Below are 21880 nucleotides of genomic sequence, written 5' to 3'. Positions count from 1 at the left end.
GCCTCTCCTCCTCCGGAGACACCCACCATCCATCAGCTCTCTGCCTCACCGCTCACATGCACTTCCCGGGCTGCCTTTGATTTGCTCGGTTATGTTTTTTTTCTCCCTGCTTCCTGCTCCCTTTCTCCACTTGGCTCCAAGACTCCCATTCTCCCAAACTGTTAACCAGCGTTGTCCTGCAGGAGGCAGAAAAGATCCCCCTAGACAGCCCCCCAAATCCGCCCTTCCCCGCAGCCCCTCCACCGCACAAAGCGCACTTCATTCTCTCTAAGAGTTTCCATCCCGGAGGCCACAGTCGGGGGTCACTCCAGGGTCCAAGGTGCTGTAATTGATTCTGTGAGAACCTTGAAAAGGCTCATTAACCTCTCTTTGCCACACTTGTTTATAAAACGGAGCTGGGAAGACTGAGGGTGGAAGCGCCCCCCCCCCCCCATCATTTACCGAGGACTGGCTATATGTCAGGGTCCTTGCCTAGGGGTTTCCAAATACAAGTCCATTTAAGCAAGTTAACATGCTTTGTGCTAGGCAAATGCTAGCTGTACAGACAGGCCCAGACAGCTACGACTGCATCTCCTTGGCTCTCCTCTGCGCTCAGAAAATAATTAAACGGGCACTTTTGAACTGTTTTGTCAACAAACCTTTCCCATGGATATTTTTGTTTGCTTTTTTGAGACAGGGTTACGCTGTGGAGCTCCAGCTGGCCTAGCACCCTCAATCCTCCTGCCTCAGCAACCCCACCCCCCACCCCCTCCCCCCACAAGTGCTGAGATTGCAGGTGCACGCCATGTCTGGATGCTTTTTTATTTTATTTTATTTTTAAAGATTTTATTTTAGATCGTGTGTGCCCATGTGCATGTCTGTGTGTGTACAGACCAGAGGAGGGGATCAGATCCCCTGGAGTGGAGTTATGGGTGGGTTTCATCCACCTGACATACTGCTAGGAACCAAACTCCACGAGATGGGTGCAGTAAGCCCTCCCACTGCTGAGTGTCTCCAGCCTGCCTGGCTGCTCTGTTGCTGGGGACAGAATTCCAGTATGTAACTCAGGTTAGCCTTGAACTTGTTACATGGCCCGCACCGACTTTAAAATCACAATCCTCCCGCCTATGCCTCCAGAGTGCTAAGACTACTGGCATCGTTCACCAAGCCCTACTTCACCTCACAGATCCATACATGGTTTTCTAGAGAGCAAGCAGCTCTGGGGAGCTCTGCCTCCTCCTCTGCCACGGACTGGACAGTGTGCCTGTCCTTCTGGTGGTCAGCAGGGCTTGGGCTGTGTGTGTGTGTGTGTGTGTGTGTGTGTGTGTGTGTGTGTGTGTGTGTGTGTGATTGACTGTGGATGGCGTTTGTGGCGAGGGCCTTGAGGATAGGATGGGATGCCAGGTGGAGGAGTGCCTCCTGTGTGACACAGGTGTGGTGGTGCAAGGCTGTGATCTCTGCACTGGGGAAGCAGACTCAGGTAATCTGGAGTAGCTGGGATCATAGGGCCAGCGTGGGTCACCACACCCAGCTACATTGAGCTTCTAAACACAGGGCCCTGAACTGAAAGGTCTAATAAGACCAGCTTGTTCGTTATGAGGGCACAGTGCCACACTGCAGTCCAGCCCTTTCTAGGAGGAATTTTTAGGCTTCAGAAAACTCTTCACATTGTCTCTTTTTGGAAAAGACCCCCCCTCTCTGTTTTGTTTGTTTGTATTTTTTTACTTATTTATTTTGATGTTATGTACATTGGTGTTTTGACAGCACGTATGTCTGTGTGAGGATGTCAGATCCCCTGGAACAGGAGTTACAGACAGTTGTGAGCTGCCATTTGGGTGCTGGGAATTAAACACAGGGCCTCTGGGAGAGCAGCCAGTGCTCTTAACCACTCAGCCATCTCTCCAGCCCCTTTTTGTTTGTTTTTCAAGGCAGTGTTTTCCTGTTTAGCCTTAGCAGTCCTGGAGCTTGCTCAGTAGACTAGGCTGGCCTCGAACTCACAGAGATCTTACTGCTTCTGCCTCCCAAGTGCTGAGACTGCAGGCGTGACCCACCAAGCTCGGCTGGAAAAGAATATTCATAATGTTGAACAAAGAAACACCTAAACAAAATGAAAATAACCTGGCAAGGCAATTTCTTTTTGGAAAAAAAAAAGGGAGAGGGTATGTGTGTGTTATGACCTAAACTGGACCAGCAAGCACACCTGGGCAGCAAGTTCACTTAGTATTTTTATTGTAAAGCAGGAGGGGACTGTGTCTCTCATTGGCAGGAACTTTATTTCTCAATCTGATGCCATTGGCTAATTGACAAGCAGCACAAAGAAAGAAATGAAGGAAGGCGAGAAGAGGCCAGGCGCTGTGGGTTATCAGGATCCAGGGAACATGGCAGAACTTTCCGTAAACCTTTATACCAAGTGGGGGAGAGGGAAAGATTTGCATCAAAGCTTTACAAGGTGGAGCAGCTTTATGAAACATCTTTCCTTGGCTGTCGAGCTACCTTCGACAGAAAAAAAAAATCCGAGTTTCTCTCGCTTTCCTCACCCCTGCTCTGGTTCTGCCAACCACTAGGCGCTAGGTGGTTGCCTCCTTCCTACCCCCTTGAGGTGACTCTTTACCTTTCTCTTTAGACCTCTTAATTAGAGGAGGAGAAAGCTGATTGTGGAGGCCCACACTTGTAACTGCAGCTCCTAGGATGCTGAGGCAGGAGGATTGCAGACAGTTCAAAGCCAGCCTGGGCTGTTATAGTGAATTCCAGGCTAGCCTGGATTGTAGTGTGAAGCTGTGTCTAAAACAAACAAACAAACAAACAAACAAACAAAAACCCGAGTAGCACAAAGAAGTGGAGAGGCCCTTAGAGGAAAGAAGGCTGAGGCGGTGAGTTAGACAGGGAAACGACAACTTAGATTTACCAGCATCAGGTAGAGAAGCTGGAGCTTCTCTACATATTTCAAGTCTAAGGAAACCCCTTGTTCAGAAAACTATGACCAAAAGCCCCGATTCCACCAAAGACCAAGACAAGGGTTAAATTTAGTAATGACAGATCCAGGTTAGACAGAGAAGTGTTAAATGCCAGGAATTAGCTACAGCACACATGAGAAGATTCCTGGGTGGGTGGAAGGGGTAATTCATGATGCTCTGGGGTCTCCATGGACCACTGCCTCAATAGCATAGATCCAAGATGGCTCAGAACCCATCTTCTTGTACACATCCAGCAGTGAAGTCTGACCCTGACAACCCTTGGCATGTGCTCATCGGTGTGGCAATCTGGCTACTGCTCCCCGATTGCGTCAGACTGGAAAGAAATAGGAGTCGGGGTGATGTTAGAAGTGTAAGGACAGGCACAGGTGGGTGTTGAAAAGAGGCAGAATCGGGGAGAATAATCTTGGTAAAGGGTGAGTTAGTTGGTGTATTTCCTCCTTCACAAAGCCCCCTCTGGTACCCCTGGCTTGCTTAAGGCTCCCCTCTGTGTTTCCATGACACTCTGTGTTATCTTATTCCCTGAGCCGAGTTCAAGATGATCTGAGGGGGTTCCATCTGTCTTCACTGTGAGCTCTCTGATGGTAAGAAACGTTTTACTGCACATCTTTAGTCTTAGCCACTACTCAGGAGGCTGAGGCAGAGGGATTGCTTGAGCCCTGGAGTTTGAGATCAGCCTGGGCAATTTTCCTCTCCCCTCCCCTTCTCCGCCCCCACCTTGGTGACCACATACATGGTCTAGGGATTAAACCCAAGGCATTCTGCCACTGAGTTACATCCCCAGTCCTTGTTTTTCTGAGACACAGTCTTACTACGTAGCCCAAGCTGCCATGAAAGTTGCGTAATTCTCCTGCCTCTGTTTCCTGAATGCTGATCTTACTGGCGCACTTCACCATGCTCAGCTGAAACCCTAAAACATAAATTCAGCTGATTGCTGTCTTTAGGCCCTGGCACAGGGTGTGTATCTGAGGACATACTGCCCAAGTGGGTGTTTGCCAACTCACCTGGGCGGGGAGATGCACTGCTTTGGGAAACTTTGTGCTTATACCGTTTCCACAAGTAACTTTAGAGTAGCCCAGCAAAGCCTTGGCTTTTTGGTAACTACTTTTCAACAAGACAAGTGGAATGCTGACCCAAGGAAACCTCAGCCTGCTTCTCCTCAGCCATGGGTTAGCTGTGTGATTTGCATGGGTAATACCTAACAACCCTCCCCCCGTGCCTCAGTTTCCTCACCTACCAAATGGAGGCGATGACCCTACAGACACGCAGGGTTGTCTTGGAAAATCAATTGAGCTCTTGGGTGCGCAGGCGGTGAAAACATCTTGAGAGAGGTCTCTAAGACTTATACAGAGGTAAGAAGTTATTAATAGCCTCATTATTATTCTTACCCAGAATGCCCAGGGAAAAGCAGCATGTGGCAGCCCCAGCCCCCGCACCCCACCCTTCCATACTATTTCTGTACCTGGAAAGCAGGTTCTTGGAGTGTTCTTCCATGTTGTGCCAGTGTGGGGGGAAGAGAGTGAGTTCTGGGGAGATGGGCCTTCTTGGGGGCTCTCACTAAACCCTTGTGTAATCTGGCAGGGGGACTTCGGCTATCTGCAAGGTTGGGGGTGGCATCCTGTCAGCCACACCATTTGGTGCCAGTGAGATAAGGAGGTGGCCCCTCCCCAGGAAGGCCTGGACAAATCTCTTACTGAGACAACCTCAACCGATCTCCCTGGGAACCTCTGACCTACCTTCTTTAGATGCCCTGGGTTCAGATTTCAATCAGATACACAAGGAAGCTGCCTTTCGGGTCTTCTGCATTTCTGAGGGAAAGTGAGCAGCTCAGGGTAGCTCCTCTCCCTCCTCCCCCACCTGCAGCTCCATCATCACTGGAAGCTCCACACACCTGGAGATAAGGAGCCACAGTTTCTCCTCTCTCACGCCTCTCATAGGGTGGCTGTTAAATTGTGGTGCTGGGGTATCAGCTGGCCCATCCAAGGAGCGGCAAAGGAAGCAGGTAGCCCAGAGCTGGGAGAGGAACCCAGGTGGGTAAGGTCTGATGGTGATACCCACGCTGCTTCAAGGGCTACAAGTGACATCCGGGTTCCGTGAGCCAATAGAGACCCCCCCCCCCCCCCCCCGCCTCCAAAGTCTGAGTACTGCAGGCTTCCATCAGAGGGCCTGAGTGCTCCAGCTCTGGCCCTCATCTTCCAGCCTTCCCTGGCCCTAAGGGAGCCTGTGAACATTGGCCTGAGGGCACAGCAAAGCTGAAGGTGTGGGTTTCTCATTGTCTGTGGAAATAACCAAAGTCTCAGGGTCAAAAAAACTGTGGGGACAGAGGAAACAAAGCCAGGAGGAAAATCTCTGAGGCCCAGGGCAGACTAGAATGTGCAATGAGGTGTCATACCCAGGCACCACCAGCCCCGCCCAGGTCTCTACCCACAGGAGGAAAAGCGGCAGCTGCTAGTGCCTGTCTCCTGAGAATGGCCCATCATAGAGAAGCAGAGTGGCTGCTCTGAGGGGAGGGGGGTCTTCTGACTCCCCAGCGCCATGATCTGCCAGTTTGGCTTAGCTCCCCATCCCCAGTTGGCCAGACAGGTCTGCTGCTGCTGACTCAAAAACGCTGCCCTCAATTCTATCTTTAGCTCTGGCTGTTGGGAGCCTGAGTGACAGGGTTTGTGCTGGGGTGGGAAAAATTGTTCAGTTCCCAGGTTTATTGAGAAGGTAGTACTGACGGCAAGGATCAAGACCTATGTAATATTCATTGCTGCATCCGTGGTGTGTCCAGTGCGAGGTCCAGTGCTCCAAGGATGCTGGGTAGGTGGGTGGATGCAGAATACGTAACTGTGCATGGATGGAGTAGAAGCCTTGAGGAGTGGATGATGGCAAAACCGGCTGGTCCATAGACCAAGGTATGAACCCTGAAGAAACGCTGCAGGCTCTTGGGCACTTGATGCTCATCTCAGCCTCAGTTTCTTCATTTGCAAAAGGGGACCAATGAAGCGTCTCTCAGTCTACCTCCACAGACTGCACTAAGACCTCCATTCCCACATCCTCCCACATTACCCCACAAACAAGCAGCACTGCTGGGTTTGAAGTGGAAGACAGCAAAGTATTGGTCTTGTAGGACTCTCCTACCCCTGCCCTCGGGCTGAGCTGTTATCAACTCTGGAGTTTTAATGAATTATTTTTGAGACAGAATCTCTTAACCCAAGACTACTTTCAAATCTACTATTTAGCTGTCACTGGCTTTGAACTTATGGTGGTCTTCAGCCTCAGCCACTACACCCGACACCAATCCAATGTTGAACGTCTCACATAGAATGCCACTAGACAAGGGTCCTGTGGTCACCGTGTGGGACTTCGACAGGACTAAACATCTGCAAAGACTGACTTGAGGTCTGTGGAAATGTTTCGGTTATGTGGCTCTCTCTGCTGGCAACTGCAGAATTCCTGTAAGTTTTAATGGAGACAGAAGTAGCAGAGATCCCTGGATTATCTTTCTCTTCTCCTGAAGTCTCCTCAAATTAGGGAGCAACCCTTGAGCCACACAACCAGAACAACATTTCCAGTGACCAGTGGTGGGCATAGAGGCTCATTATAGTTAATCTCCCACTTTGCTTATGCGTGCTCTTTCCTGTCAGAAGTTTGGGTGTCTCCTGCCCTGTGCTCTCCACCCTAAGAGTCTTGGCTTTCCGAGGGATGCAGTCAGGTCCTATAAAATGGGCCGATGTTGGCTACTGTCCCCACTGGCTTATCTCTGTCTGAAGCCAAGGACTTGGGGGTCTAGAAGGGTAGCTCTGGGATTAAGAACACTTACTTACATCTTACAAAGGATCTGAGCTTGGTTCCCAGCACCTGCACTGGGCAGCTCGCAACAGCTCCAGGGGTTCTGACACTCTCTTATGGATTCTCCAGGCATCTGTGTTCATGCTTACCAATAACCATCGCCCACACGCACATATACATATAAATTAAAAATAAAATAAATCTTTAAAAAAAAAATCTACTGAAGAACGAAAGAGTCCAGGACCTTTATAGTCCCATGTGAAGGACAATTCAGCCCATAAAACTGTCACCCTTTGGTCTCTAAGGGAAAGCAGTTCCCAAAGTGTATTCAGACTAAGCGGATGAAATTGCCTCTCACAGCAGGTGTCAAGAACAGCCATCAACCGCCTTCACCAGAACTGATATGAAAATCCTTTCTCTGAACAATAGAACACAGCGCACTCCCATCCAGCCAATGAGAGGACACCTCCTGAGGAGCGATAAGAACCGGCTGAAGGGATTTCAGTGGCAGGCATTGGGAAGGGAGGTACACAAGGGTTGACAGTGGATGCCTTGAGCCTCCAGCCAGACCTACTGAGGCAACTATCCTGGTGGGGAGTCACGAGGAGTCCTGTGGCCAGGACAGTTCAGAGGCTGGAAACTGTATGCCACTTTAGCAGGTGCCCAAAGAGCAAGGTCACTGGCAAGTCAGAAAAGCTATGTAAGGGAACCTGGCTCATCACGCTTCTCCTCCTCCTCAGGCTATCCGGGGACAGGGAGACACGGGGCGGGGGGGGGGGGGGGGGGAGGGGGCGGGAGCTTGGACCAGTTACTTTGTCCACTCTGTGCCTCCATTTCTCCCTGCTCACTTTGCTAGTGTGCCCTGATCAGAAGGGTAGCAGATGTGAAGGTATTTCTTTTTCTTTTTTTCCTTTTTAAAGAAAATTTAATTACATTGGCATATGGTTTGGGTTTTTTGTTTGTTTGTTTTTTGTTTTGTTTTGTTTTGTTTTTAGTGTATAAGGTATTTAATTATTTACTTACTGAGCTTTGTTTTGAGTCAGCGTCTTCTGGAGTACAGGCGCGACTTGAACTCAGAACATAGCCGAGAGTGACCCTGGTTGTTCCTCCTGCCTCTACCTCTTAGATACTGGAGTTAGAGATATGCGCATCACACTTGGCATCTATCTATCTGTGAGACAGGAACTGGCCTTGAACTCCTGATCTTCCTGCCTTCCAAGTTCTGGGGCTATAAGCATGTGCTACTAGGTCAGACTTTCTTTCTTTTTCTCTTCTCTTCTCTCCTCCTCCTCCTCCCCAAGACGAGGTTTCTCTGTGTAGCCCTGGCTGTCCTGGAACTCAGTCTGGAGCCCAGGCTGGACTCAGATTTAGAGATCCACCTGCCTCTGCCTCTCCAGTGCTGGGACTAAAGGCGTGTGCCACTACCCAGCTAAGATATTTCTTTTCAGACACTGAAACATCTTCCTGAGATGGGAGTGTTGATATACACCTGTAAATCCCAGTGCCAAGGATCTCCAGTGGGAAGATCAGGAGTTCCAGGACAGCCTGGGCTGTATAGCAAAATCCTATTACAAAACAAAACAAAACAAAACAAACAAACAAAAAAAAACTCCACAGGAATTATTCAATGGGCAGGAAGCTCTAGTTGACAGCCAGCTGCTTCTTCTAGGCTCTTCTTCCTCCTGCTTTTAAAAACTTTATCCAATAAGGCCCGGGCCATGCCTCTCATTTTCCTGTGGTCTTCTCTACTTCCTCCAGAAGAGGACAAGGACACTGTCATCCTACCTTCCTTTTCTGCTCCCCTAAGGTGATAGTCCCTGTTTGGGCCCTGTGCCCCAGACTAGTCTATAAGCTATCTGAGATCGTTACCTGCTATGTGGAAACGGTGTGTGTTGTGGTGTACATCTCATATTATGTCTGACCTACTCTTCGGAGAGTTGCCTCAGCTCACTCTGCTGCAGGAGTGGCCCCCTCTATAGACAACAGCTTTCTGCTTCCTCCTGTCTGCAATCCATCTCCGGCCCAACACCTGCAATGTCTTCCCTTTCTCTCTGCTAAATCAAGTAAGTGCCCTTTGAACAATGTGTTAACTATATCCCCTCTTCTGGGAAACCTTCCCCAAATAACCTGTCAGCAGTGTTCTCCCTTCGCTCATAACACCTTGCAGACTATAATAGGATGGGCCTCTCTCTCTTGCATGTGCATATGTGAGGCGCGCGCAGGCGTGTGTGTGTGTGTGTGTGTGTGTGTGTGTGTGTGTGTGTGTGTGTGTTTTGTGTGTCACACAGCACACATGGAGGTCAGAGGCCAATTTGTGGGAGTTGGTTCTCTCCCTCTACCATGTGCAACTCAGGTTATCAGGCAGGGCAGCAAGTGCCTTTACCTGCTGAGCCATCCTGCCAGCCTGTCTATTGCTGTAAAGTTCCCAATAGTGAGTTTAGCACAGGCTCTTGACCAGTGGGCAGTCTTATTGTGAGGCAGATGACCAGGTCAGGCTTGGTGTTAGGAAGAAGTTGGGACAGTGTTGGGTGTGGAGGCTGCTGTGACTTGATGCAGGGTGGCTACTCAGATCCTTGCCATGGATGCATGGCCCCTTCAGAGCCTTGCCACGGATGCACGGCCCCTTCTAACCACATGCTACACAGCTCATCAGTCTGGAACAGGGTGTGTAAATGAACTACAGACGTGGTCGATGTCATCCACAGGATAGCTTGGAGGGCCCAGGCTCTCTGCTCTGCTGAGACAGGAGGCTGGACTCCTTAGGTGTTCATATTTGGTTCAGCCGTTCCTGGGCTGTTTTGTAGCTTTTCACTCAGAGCTGCCAAGCTCACTGCACATTTGCTGCTCAATCTGGCCATTAGCCCTGGAGTAACCTTTAGGTGCCTCCCGGCCCAGCAATTTCTTTGTTTGTTATTATTCGGGGCTGGAAAATGAAAATCTCTCCCTGGCAGCAACCCATTTACCAAAATAAACAAGATTTCTGCTTTTTCGTGACAAAGGCTGTTCCTGAATGCCAACTTTGGGCTGCCAGATTGCAGTTCCAAGTGGGTACAGCAGGGGACTTGCAACTTTCAGGTGACTGATTGCAGAGGGACGAAGAAAACTCAGCCAAGATGAGGTGGGACAAAGTGTCTCCCGGATGTTCCTGCTTCACCCTGGACTTCTCTGCCAACAAGGCTCCGTGCCCTTGGCTCTGGGCTTCCGTTTTATTCACTGCAAGCGACTCTTGTTTTCCCTCTGTTTCGTTTTGTTTTTTACAGCCCTCTCCTGAAGTACTGTGGTTGGACTCTGCTTCCAACTGTACTGATGCCCAGGGGCTTGTTTACTATTTCTAATCTTTGTTTAAATATTTCGTTTAATTACTTATTTAATGCGTATAGGTGTTTGGCTGCGTGCATGTCTGCGCACTCTGTGGTTGCAGCACCCACAAAGGCCAGAAGAGGGCATCAGATTCTCCAGGCCTGGAGTTACAGATGATTGTAAAGTACTGGGTGAGTGCTGGGAACAGAACTTAGGTGCTATTAAGACTGCTCTTAATCATTGAGCCATTTCTCCAGCCTATTTATTTATTTGTTTGTTTGTTTGTTTATTTATTTATTTATTTTTGATAAAAGGTCTTATTCCATAGTTCAAAGTAGAGTAGAATTCACTCTGTAGTCCAGGCTGGCCTCAGACTCATGGCAAACCTCTTGCCTAAGATCCTGACTGCTGAGATTACAGGTATGAACCACCGTGCCTAGTTTAACAAAATTTGGGCTGGCATATTGCCTGCCTGCTTGCACTCCTCCCTCCCTTCTTTTCTTTACCTTATTAAAAAAAAAAAAGACTTATTTTATGTACATGAGTGCTTCATCTACATGTGTCTGTGCAACACACGAGGATCTGGTGGCCATGGAGGCCAGAAGAGGGCATCGATTCCCTGGAACTAGGGTTGTGAGCTGCCATATGGATGCTGGGAACCAAACCCAGGCCCCCTGCAAAAGCAGCAAGTACTCCTTAAGTGCTGCGCCATCGCCACAGCCTTTCCCTTTTTTTTTTTCCTGTGTATCTATTTTTTTTTTTTTTACATTTGAGATTGTAATATAATAAGAACATTTCTCTCATTCACCTTCTCCCTCCAAAACCTTCTATATACTCCTCCCTGCGCTCTCTCAAATTCACGGTGCCATTTTTTGGTTGTTGAATGCACACGTGTATGTATATACATATATGCTCCTAAACGTAACTTGCTCGGTCTGTATAATGTTACTTGTTGTACGTTTTCAGGGCTGGCCATCTGGCATTGGACAGTCGGTCAGTGCGCTCTTCCCTGGGGAGGACTGTTTCTCCTGTTCTCAGCATTTCTTAGCTGCTGTCCTTCTGGGCTTTTCCCCATCCCTTTTCACTTGCTTCTTGGTGTCATTCTTGTTCAGCTCACATTTGGGTGTCATTTTGGTGAGGATTTTATGTGTGTAGCTTCCGACATTACTAGGAGACGCACTCTCACAGCAAACTCCCTGATCTTCTGGCTCTTTCTGTCTCCTCTTCCTCAATGTTCCCTGGGCCTTATGCGCAGGTGCGTTTCGTAGGTGTGTCCCTTAGGACAGGGCTTCACACTCCACATTTTTATTGGTTGTGATTTTCTGTAGTGGCCTCCATCTATTGGAAAGAGAAGTTTCCGGACTACACTTACAGTTATAGAGGATAAGTCCATGACCATCTGGGCAGGGGGCATGACAGCTGGCTGGAAGTGGGTACTGGAGCAGTAGCCGAGCGCTTACCTTTGATTCATGTGTAGAAGGCAGAGAGGCTTCTTTTTTTTCTTTCTTCCTTTCTTTTTCTTTCTTTTTTTTTTTTTTTAGGGGTGGGAGGGTTGGTTTTTGGTTTTTGGCTTTTGGTTTTTGGTTTTTGGAGACAGGGTTTCTCTGTATAGCTCTGCCTGTCCTGGACTCACTTTGTAGACCAGGCTGGCCTTGAACTCATAGCGACCTCTCTGCCTCCCTGAGTGTTGGGATTACAGGCAAGTGCCACCACACCCAGCTTGTTGTTTTTAAATAAGATTTATTTTTGTATTTATATGTGTATGCATTTGTGTGAGTGTGTGCCAAGTGTGTGTGGGTGCCTGAGGAGATTAGAAGACAGTGTTGGGTACGCTGGAGCTGGTGTTACAGGCGGTGAGTGGTGTGGGCATTATTTGGGCGCTGGACACAGAACTCAGAACCTCTACAAAAGTGGCAAGTGCCCTTAGCTGTTGAGCCATCTCGCCAGCCTTTTGGGGTTTTTTTGTGTGTGTGTTTTGTTTTTGTTTTGTTTTTCAGGGTCTCTGTGTGTGTGTGTGCCTTGGCTGACCTGGCATTCACTCTGTAGACCAGGCTGATCTCAGCTCAAAAGATCTGTATGCCTCTGCCCCCTGAATGCTGGGACTATGTGCGCCAACAGCACCTGGCTAGCCTTTCGTTTTTTGAGACCAAGTCGCATGCAGCCCAGGCTGGTTCCAAACTTGCTGTGTAGGCAAGGATGACTTTGAATTCCTGATCCTCTTGATTTTACCTCCAAGTGCTGGTATTACAGGCATATCCCACCACACCCACATCTTCTGTTTTAATTCCTTTTAATAATTTACTTATTTTGTCTATTGGTGTTTTGTAGGCTTTTTTTTTTTTTTTGCCATTCAGGATTCTTGGCTTGCTACATTTTGCTTATGGGTCTGGTACAAGCTATAAATGACACCTAGGTTGGAGGTTCACTCTCCTTCCCAGGACACTGGGAAGCAAAAGAGACCACGCATTGGAACAGGAGGCAGGGCTGTGGATCTGCAGTGCAGAGCTGCTGGACGCTGGCATGGCTGTGCTGAGGTAGACAGCTCACAAAATGGAGGACTTGGTGGCAGGTGGAGTGACAGCAGCCAGGGACCATGAGCATAGACGTTGGGGGAGTTAAGAGAAGACTGTCTCTTTCTTCCCAGCCCATGCAGGGGACCAGGCTCTGTGACCACACTCCTAGCTCCAGGAGCCTCTTAGACTTAGATCCCCCCCTGGCTAGTGTCTCCTCCCCCAGTCTCCTCATACACCTCTCCCAACTCCCTGCTCTCTCTGCCTGCTTTGTCACTTGGGTATCTTTCACAGGCTTTTATCTCCAGGTATTTTATCTACTTAGATCCCAGGGATTCCCTAAGCCAGACAGAGAGCCAGCATTGTGCATGGTTTTAAGGTGCCTCGTGTTAAAACAGGCAAGGGTTAGAGCTTCAAGGGGCTCACGGTTGCTCCTGGGGGTCAAGGAAAACAAAGATAACATTGGAAACACGAAGAGAATAATTTCCTTATAGACAACTCAGGAAATTTCATTCTCTTTGTTCTGCTCTCTTCTCATCCTTGTCACCCTTACATCTCCCCTTCCCCCCTTCTGATTTATCCTGGAATAGTTTGGACACAACACCTCACGGCGCCTCTTTATCTAGATCCCTCCCGGAGAGACAAAGAAGTGGCCTCGAGTGTCTCTGGAGTGTCTAGGCAGAGAGAGAGGAATCTAGATGAGCTCTAATTAACAACTTGCAGGCTAGACCAGCGGCTCTGTTTGCTGTGGGCTCAGTTACAAAGGCGAGACCACCACCCACACCGGGCACTGTGCTGGGCTTTAGTGGGAGCGTCCACCGGCACAAAATGAACACAAAGCCCTTTGCCTTCAAAGTGCCTGTTTTCTATGCGTTTCTGGTATGACTTGATCTCCAGAACATCAGGCTGTACAGAGTCCTTGGGAATACAGTCACCTGAGGTGCTAATAGAAATAAGGTGGAAGATGAAGACTGAAGCCTGTCTGCTAGCAAACACAGATGGTTATATACACACGGCACACGTATGCATCATAGGCGCACCCAGAAGATGCGTGTATCCTAAACTACCTGCTCGAGTCACTGCATTAATGTCTTTGCAGAGCTCATCTGAACTTTGGGGGTTTGTAGATGGGATCTAAATGTAAGACAGGGTGACCCTGAAGTAGACAAGTAGGCCAAGCTGGACTTGAACTCCTGCTTCCCTGCCGGTACTTCCCAAGGGCGGAGATTACAGCTATGACCCTCTTATTTGGGTTTTGATCATCCTAAGAAATTTACACCATATTCTATATCACCATAGTTTTAAATGCAAATGAGCCTTCCCTTCCTCAAAGTCCAGCTTTCACACTGGAGCAGCAGGAAAGTGGGTCCATGCTGTCTCTTTCTACCTGATCTTCTTGGCACATTAATTTACACCCAAGAGAGAATTACACTTACCACCTGTTTATCGAGTCTAAACCCAGGGAGGGGTCAGATGGCACAGGTCTGCATTATCCCTGCTCCTCAGGCACCCGAACCTTGCCCGGCAGTTCCAGCCTTTTTCTTCCAGGACCTTCCATTCTCTCCAAGCTCTCTCTCTCTCTCTGGTCTGGGAATCCCTCCTTCCCTTTACCTTCCTCAGACAAGGCTCCCAGTTTGGCTCTGGCCCTTGTTTTTGTGTTTGGTGCTGTTTTGGGGTTGGAGAACACAGAACCATTTGAGCCCCAGGCAAACACTGGTAGAGTAAGAACCCCCCACCCCCACCCGTCTCAAACAAAACAATGGGGGAACCCCCTTTTTGTACCCCAGTGATGCTCGTAAGTTGCTGGGGGGAAGATATGGCATTATATAGTTCTGAACTGTGCTATGAAGCGGAGAGAATACAGTGCTCTGAGAATTACAGCCACGTGCTTAGCCGGGTCAGGGGGAAATGGTCAGGAAAGGCTTCCCTGAGGGAGAGACATTTCAGCAAAAACACAGCTGGAGTTAGCAAAAGGCAAAGGAGCAGGAGTGAGGCCAAGGGTCCCCCGGCACAACAAACACTGTGTAAGAGTCTCATGGCGGAGAAAAAGGAGAAGAGTCAACATGTGGAGCCAATCCAGGGGACCAATCCAGTCGGAGCGCAGATAAAGGAGAAGCCGTGTGAGACAGGCTGCACAGAGGGTGCAGGCCTGGATTCTAGAATTCAAATAGAGGATCCTCACCGGGTGTAAACTGAATTGCCGAGCCAGGAGAGAACCAAACATGCTGATTATTTTTTTTTTCCAGAGTAAATTAAGTAGGAGAACTTTAAGTAAAAATAAATTAGCCAAGACCAGGAGCTCTGTAGGAGGTAAAGCCATTCTTATAAATATTCTAGCCAGGAGTGGTTAGATATGCCAGCATTTGTCTATAATACCAGTACTCAAGGGGCTGAGGCAGGAGGACTGCCAGGAGTTTGAGACTAGACTGAGCCACCTAGTAAGGTGAACAAACAAACCACAGCTGGGCTGAGGAAGGCTGCTGGGCAAGCATTGGGGGGGGCCTCAGTTTGGAACTAGGACTTACATAAAAAAGTATTTGTGCTGGGTGTGGTGTCGCATGTCTTTAATCCCAGCACTCGGGAGGCAGAGGCAGTCGGATCTCTGTGAGTTCGAGGCCAGCCTGGTCTACAAAGCCAATCCAGGACATCCAAGGCTACAGAGAGAAAGCTTGTCTCAACAAGCAAACAAAAGTATTTGTAACTTGTAACCCCAGGTCTGGGGATCAGGAAGACAGGTGGTCCCCTGAAGCTTGTTGGCCAGCCTTCCTAGATCTAGGCTCAGTGAGAGTCCTTGTCTCAAAAATAAACAAATAAATAGGGTGGAAAATGATGGAGAAAGACATCAAATGTTGACTTTTGGCTTTACCTATGTGCATACACATTTGCATCCCTATGTACATGTGTACCTCTCGCCCTGGACTCTGATCTCCTTGAAGGGAGAAACCATTTCTAATACCTAACATAGTTCATGGCACATCAAAGGTGCCCCATAGCCCAGCGGTGGTAGCGCACGCCTTTAATCCCAGCACTCGGGAGGCAAAGGCAGGTGGATCACTGTGAGTTTGAGGCCAGCCTGGTCTACAAAGCTAGTCCAAGACAGCCAAGGCTACACAGAGAAACCCTGTCTTGAAAAACCAAAGGAGGAAAAAAAAAAAGGTGCCCAGTAAGTACTGGCTTGAAAACCTCACACTGTTCTGTCCATACAAACTCACTAGACTGCATGGTGATCAAGATGGCTAAAAGATACAATTGCCTATGACTTCTGTATAGGTCTGTTTTACAACAAAGTATCTAGCCAGGCTTGGTGGCCCAAGATTGTAATTTCTAACTGGAGAGGCTGAGGTGGAAGCAAGGTCTAGGGCAGCCTGGACAACTTAGCAAGATTCTGACTCTAAAAGAGATGTAATTCCCTGATGGAATACCTGCCTGGCACATCCAAGATCCTGGCTTCAGTCTTCAGCACCACCACCAACAAAAAAATTTTTTTTTAATTTTCTGAGACAAAGTTTCTCTGTCTAACAGCCCTGGCTGTCCTGGGTTTACTTTGTAGACCAGGTTGGCCTTGACCCCACAAAGATCCACCTGCCTCTGCCTCCTGAGTGAAAGGATTAAAGGCATGCACCACCATGCTTGGCTCGAAAAAATTTTTTTAAATTTACTTTTAATGGTGTGTGTGTGTGTGTGTGTGTGTGCGCGCGCGCGCGCGTGCGCAGGCACACCCATGCGAGTGCTGGTGCCCGCTGAGGGGACAGGTGGCAGATCAGCTCCGGTTCTGAGCTGTACGCAAGTCCTCTTCAAGAGCAGCACACACTCTGCTTACCCACCTCTCCAGGCCTCCAATCTCTTCATTTCTGATGTGGTCAAATCTAGGTCACTGCTCTTCTGGTGCGGTGTTCAGATTTCTGTGGGCGTGCTCAGCTAGCTCCTCTAGCCAACAACACGCAAGTAGGAAAGCCCAAGGGACCGAGTCCTCAGCACTCTGGCTTCCGAGCTACATGTGTATAAACATCCTTTTTGTCCATACAATATGTCTGTGAGGCATTTAGATAAAAGGCTGAATGATTGGCACAAGCTCTCACAGCAAATGGGGCCAGACCCAGAGGCTTTCCTCTTGCCTTCCTCTGGTGTATTCTCTAGGCCCAGGCTTTCCCTGTCAGCCACTTAGAAAGGAGATTAGTCCTGGGCGGCAAGAATCTCAGACAGTGCTCCTCAACCTGTAGGTCGAGACCCCTTTGGGGCCCAAATGACCCTTTCACAAGGGGTTGCATAATCAGATATTTAAATTACTAATTCGTGACAGTAGAGAAATTACAGTTAAGACAATGAAAATAATTTTATAGTTGGGGTCACCATAACATGAGGAACTGTATTAAAGGGTCGCAGTATTAGGAAGGCTGAGAACTGAGGGTCCAGAAGATGCTCTGGAGCTCTTTGGGCTTCCCCCTGAGTCATACGTTGGCAAGCCTGGTAGGAAGCTGCAGGGGCCATCGCAGGCTGCAGACATTCGATTCACAGCTGCATGAGCCAGATCTGGCTCAGAGGCCAGAGGCATGGTGATATGACTTAGAGCTAAGGAGCCAGAGATGCCCTAGCGCCCTAGACAGAAGCCACAGGGGCACGAGGCTTTGTGCAGTGAAGGTGACAGCCAGAGGGGAGGGAAGCTACAGCCAGCTGAACACAAGGCTGCCTTGTCCCAGAGGCTGACAACAGACATGAGTTCCCACCTTGCTTTAGGGCTGCCTACCTGGGATAGGGCACTTCAGCGCCCTTCTTTACGAGAACGAAGCTGAGGCAGCCATTGCTATTCCTATTACCTGTGGAGACCAGGCTATTATAGCGTTAAATGGCCCAATCCAAACATCCAAAGGAAGTGGCACTTGTCCCCTATTTACATAACTGACGGCTGAGTGCCGGGCATGGTGGTGCACACCTGTAATCCCAGAATCTGTGGAAGTGAAGACAGGAGGATCAGAAATTCTGGGTCAGCCTCAGTTAGACGGAGTGCAAGGATAGTCAGAGCTATGTGAGACACAGTCTCAAAAAATAAATAGAAAAAAAAATGCTGAGCACTGCGTTCTAGGCATTTACTCAAAGACAGAAGGGCAGTCCCTATTCTCAAACTATTTATAATCCAGTAGGAAGGCAAGATCACACACAAACACTGTACCTCAAAAAAAAAAAGTGTGGCTAAGTGTCAGTGAGAGGATTAGAGTCTGGTTTAATGAAGGCAAAGCAGAACGGGTACCTGGGAGACCACGTGACCTGAAAGGTGCCTGAAGTTAAATCTAGAAGACAAATTCACGGCTCATATCTGAGACACCAGGCCTCTGGGCAGCTTTCACGGCTGGAACCATCCTTCGGCTCTGAGGATGATAACCATAATGATGCTGATGTCATTTGAACTCCTGGTGTCAGGCTTCTAGGCTGTAAAGCCGCATGGGAGGCACTGAGACCAACAGTCTCCAGTGCGAGTCCAGGATGGGAGGGAGCAGCAACGTCACACAGCTCAAGAATCTGAAGAGTGAGGTGAAGGGTCCCCAAACTAAACATCTGGGAGGTGGTCTCTCAAACGTCATCTTGGCTTTAGTCTCAGTCCCAAGCCTCTCTGGAGCCCTAAGGGTTTTGTCACTCTCGTAGGTACATGAGCTCTGTCAGTCTATCGTGTTCAAACATCACCTTAGGACGCCAGGGAACCACAAATGGGCCATGCTCACAGGGACCAGAAGATGACCTAGCCGGATCCCCTCGGTCTCTATTTAATGGCAACAGTGGTTAATGACACAGCCACCAGGAAGCTTCCTCTTTGGTTCTCCCTGACCACTGAACACTTCCCTTGACTGTGAAATGCCAAGATTCTTGTGACCGTTACTCAGATACATTGAGGATGCCCGGATCAAGTTGTGGCTTTTATACTTGGATCCACCTGGCAGAGGCATGAGGGCACGTGGGGGTGCAGAGGGATGCGTGATGTGTTTCTTTCACGCTGAGGACGGGTTGCTGCCGCTGGCCTGCCCCTCTGCTTTCTGATCTGGCACACCCAGCATCTCTGCTACGTTCAAGGCCAGCAGCGCCATCTGTGTTGCCTGCCAAGCTCCTCAGTGGCCTGACCCACTGGCAGTCAGGGTAAGGCTGATCCCTTCACCTGCTGCCTGCTTTTTTGGGGTATGGCTTGTGGAGAGGGGCCTGCCAGAGAGGGGGGGGGAAGAAAGAGAGAGAGAGAGAGAGAGGGAGAGAGAGAGAGAGAGAGAGAGAGAGAGAGATTTTCCCTCTCAGAGCCCCTGGAGAGGGTGGTGGTAGTGCTGACATGCAACGCTGTTCCAGAATCTATGCCTGTACTGTCCATAGGCACAAGCACCTGTGGTCTGTGGCCATGGAGAGCAATGAGCAGATGGGGAAGGGGGAGGGGGGTTATGGGGGGAGGTGGACAGACGACACTGGAGGATCTGACCACGCCCTCTTACACATATCATTCTTTGGTGGGACCCTCACACAACTCTGCTACTCAGGTCCTCTGGGTCTTTTCAGCAACCAAACCCCTGGCCTGGAGAACATGGTAGGTTCCTATGGCAATGGGCCTTTTAGCTGTTTCCATGGTGACCAACACTCAGACCATCTAGTTGCTAGTCAACTGACAGCTGTAAGTGAATTGGATTCAGTTTACAAGCCTAGGGTTAGGCTCACGGATCCTCTAGAGAGGAAAAGATACAACCACCCTAAATAGCTCAACTCCTCTCATGACTTAATCAACATTTAGGGGACTCACAGGTGCTAATCACACGGGGAACCACACAGCAGTATCCGTCCACATTTCCAAACCCTTCCTGCCCCGCCCCCCAACACACACACACACACACACACACACACACACACACACACACACCTGAACATTCCAGGTCTTTCAGCATGGCACCCATTAATCTCCATTCCTGGTTCTGTTTCCCTTCCAAGGGCCACTGAGGGAAAAACTTACTTCAGATGACGCTCACCCTACTGACTCTGTGCCAACATTGTTCCTAGGTGCCAAAACTTTGTCCCCAAACTGACTGTTCTTGGATTCTCTGAGGGAAATGGTAATCCTAGGTCATCTTTCCTCAGTTGACCTTTCCTATACCTGGGGTGTGTGTTCTCAGGGACTGTTCTACCTCTGTGAATCATCATCCTATTTTCTCACATAGCCTAGGCTGGCCTTGAACTTGCTACATAGGCAAGGATGAGCTTAAACTTATACTCTGACCTCAAGTGCCTAATGCTAGGACTAGGGGCATGTGCTGCCATGCTCAGGGTCTTGCTTTTTAGTGTGCATTTGGTGAGGGCATCAGCTTGTTATTTTCCTTCTATGGTGATGACAACCTTGATGCCAGTCCAAGTTTAAGTCAGGATTGCCACTGCAGACAGCAGGCTCGCCAATGCAGGCAGCCTGGTACTGAGTTACGGAGAGTCACAGAGAGCTATGAGCCACCATGTGGGTGCTGGAAACTGAACGCTGGGTCTCTGGAAGAGCAGCCAATCCAATGGTCTTAACCACTGAGCCGCATCTAGCTTTTTAAGTGGGGTCTGGGAATCGAAGTTGAGGTTCTTACACCTGTTTGGCAAGAATTTTACATATTAAGCCATATCCTTAGCCCTGTTTCTTAGAACTCACACACACACACATACACGTTTCAAAATCAAGCACCTCGGATTTGAAGTGGTTTCACCCTTGTTTACTAGCACATGAAGATCAGATTATAACAACTGGAGTCATGAGATTTACCCGCCTTGGATTCACGTTAAGAGCAGAGTTGGGATCTAAGGCTCAAGGCTTGCTCAGGAAGTCAGACACTAGCACTGGAAAGTGTGGGATGCTTTGTATGCCTAGGAATCAATGCTTCTCTGTTAGTGACGGTGAACTTCCTGTAAAGATGACCTTTCACACTAATCCTCCCACAGGAGCCCCACCTACCTCACACCCGCAGGCTGCACGGAGCCTTCCAGTGGCCGGTAGGAAAACAGTTCTAAGCTGTTTGGTCACCTCCTGCTCTGATGAGGGCACAAGGACATACACTAACGGGGCTTTTTCCTCCCCTAATTTTTTTTTCTCATGAGGAAAGAGGAGTATGAAATTTGGGGGTTGGGAGTTATTAGCTGCTACAGAGCTAAAAAGGTGAGAACAATTTTTTTGGGAATAGGGAGTTAGCAAACACAGGAGTTTCCTGGCCCCTCAGTGAGTTCCCATACATAGAAGACAGCTTTACTGCATCAGATTGCACCTCCTGATTTTCCTATTTCCAGACAAAAGAGTAGCCTAGCACAGTGGCTCACATGGACAGAGTACATGCTACAGGCCCTGACTCATGTAAGCGTTTTACACGCCTCATTTCACTTTGTACTCACTGCCCTGTCATTGTCCCCAAATTGTCAATGAATGAGGAAAATCACACCAAAGCATGGAGACATGGAATCATTTACAGCTCACGTTCACAGCAGTTGGTGGCAATGACCTCAGCAGGCAGCTCCTCTTGGAAGTTCATATGATTCTGACTCACATAGGGTCTACATGGGAAGATAGGGCGGGCTCAACGTGAAAGGAGACACAAAAGGCCTCGGCGTGGGAACCGCGAAACCGCTTGCCCTTAAGAACTTAATTGCTGACCCATTGCTGTCCCCTGGTGGTTTGCCTGGGAAACTCACAGGTGAAGAAACGCAAGCATCTAGTGCTATTCTGATATGGGGCATACACCTGAGATCCCAGCACTGAGGCAGAAGCAGGAAGATGCGAAAAGTCAAGGTTCTCTTGATACATGGCAAGTTCAAGGCCAGCCTAGGGGATATATATATATTCCATTCAGCAAATTTTGACCCATGACCATTCTTGTCACTTCAAGAGTTAGTCAACAAGGGGCTGGAGAGATGGCTCAGAGGTTAAGAGCATTGTCTGCTCCTCCAGAGGTCCTGAGTTCAATTCCCAGCAACCACATGGTGGCTCACAGCCATCTATAATGTGTCTGATGCCCTCTTCTGGCCTGCAGGTGTACATGCAGGTAGAGCACTGTATACACAATAAAAAATAAATCTTAAAAAAAAGATTTAATCAATGAACTCCCTTTCTCTGTCTCTGAGACTGGGTCTCATTTAGCTCAGGCTGACCTTGAATTCATGTAGATAGGGCTGGTTTCAAAACTTGCAGTGATCCTCCTGCCTCTGCCTTCCAGTGCTGAAGTTATGGGTGTGAGCCACTAAGCCTCTGTGTGTGAGTGTGCGAGTGTGTTTTGAGGTGGAGTAGGGATGGGATGACAGAGGGGCTAAGCACACAGTTCACGCTGGTGTGGAGCTCATGACCTTCCTGCCTCATGTGGGATATGCCTA

Source organism: Acomys minous (assembly GCF_964271855.1).
Source record: "Acomys minous genome assembly, chromosome: 8".
Classification (NCBI taxonomy): domain Eukaryota; kingdom Metazoa; phylum Chordata; class Mammalia; order Rodentia; family Muridae; genus Acomys; species Acomys minous.
The sequence above is the reverse complement of the archived record's forward strand: the minus strand, read 5'-3'. Positions refer to the sequence as shown.